Source organism: Bison bison, unplaced genomic scaffold, assembly GCF_000754665.1.
Source record: "Bison bison bison isolate TAMUID 2011002044 unplaced genomic scaffold, Bison_UMD1.0 scf7180017864524, whole genome shotgun sequence".
Lineage (NCBI taxonomy): Eukaryota > Metazoa > Chordata > Mammalia > Artiodactyla > Bovidae > Bison > Bison bison.
In genome coordinates this window covers 700,757-702,115 of record NW_011495075.1, presented here as the reverse complement: position 1 = coordinate 702,115, position 1,359 = coordinate 700,757, and positions in this window count along the sequence as shown.

Sequence of the window (1,359 nt, the reverse complement as noted above, 5' to 3'; positions counted from 1 at the left end):
CAGGCAGCCTTTCTTCTCCTCGCCAGCGCCCCGCCCGCCACCCCAGAGGTTTCCTCTTTGTTTTGCCCGGGGCTGCCTCCCGCCTCTCCTTTGAACTGCGGTGTGGGTTCCCGACATGACAGGCCCACTCTCCTCCAGCGACCCCTGGGCCTGCCCCCAAAGGTCCCTGGGGGACCTTGCTTCTGGGAGGGGCTCCCCCGCCCCGTTTCTCAACAAGACCCCTGGGCACCGCGGTCCTGAAATGTTCCGGGACGTGCACCCGAGCAGCTGACTGGCTGGCGGTGAGAGCTCACACCCCAAGTTCTGCAGGGGTACCTCATGCCCTTAGAATCTTCTAGAAAAGACCAGTGCGGGCTGGCCCAGAAAGGGAGGCCTCTGGGCTCCAGAATGAGACGAGGCTCGTGGGTCCCCCAGACTCAGCCCCCAAGGCCGCTGCCCTCCCCCGGGCCGTGTGCTTCTCTGCCTCCTCAGACAGCAGGCCCTGCTGGACTCCGTGAGCTGGGGTCTCCCAGCTGTGGCTCCACCCACCCCACCCCATGCCACCCCACCCCACGCCACCCCACTGCAGATCTCTGCGTCCACATCAGCCAGGAGAAAACTTAAGCCGGCCCAGGTCCCAGGGGCTCCTCGCGGCTCCCTGCGCCTACTCTCTGCCCTCTCAGCCTCCACCAGGCACACACATCCACCCCACACCTCTCCACCCACCCCCTGCTTCCTCACACTTCCTCCTCCAGGAAGACCTCCTTGACTAACACTTCTTGGCCCTGGCCACCCTAATAACAACACCAGGCTCTCCCCAGGGGCCAGGCACTGTGCCAGACCCTTTAGGAACGTTGCCTCATTGAATCCAGATGACGTCCCTGTGAGGCAGGTGTGAGCTCCATTCACAGGTAGGAATCGGGCCCAGGTCACCAGCTCAGATGACTCCAGCCCTGCTCTGCCGTGACCCCGCCTCCGACCTGTGCCCCCAGCAGTGATGGACGCGGACTGCCCAGCATCTTCCTTCGGTCAGGGTCAGGAGTCAGCGGTCAGGGGGTCAGAGTCGGGGGTCATCACAGCAGCCTTGCAGCGAGTGAGACCGAAGGAGGCAGGAAGCTGCCTGGTAAAGCCGTTAGCACCCAACAGGTCCCAAGCAGCTGTCCTGCCTCCTGTTGGGTGTCCGGGGTGGGGAGGGGGTGCGAGGGAGAGCCTGGAGCCTCGGTGGGAGGGAAAGTGCCCCCGGGCCGTTGGGGGAGGAAGGGAGGCGGCCTCACTCAGCTGCCCTGGGTCGGGGTCCAGCCAGCTGTGAATGAGGGGTTGGGGGGGAGTGGACACAAGTCTTCCAGACACGGGAGGAGAAGGCGAGAGGTCAGATCACTT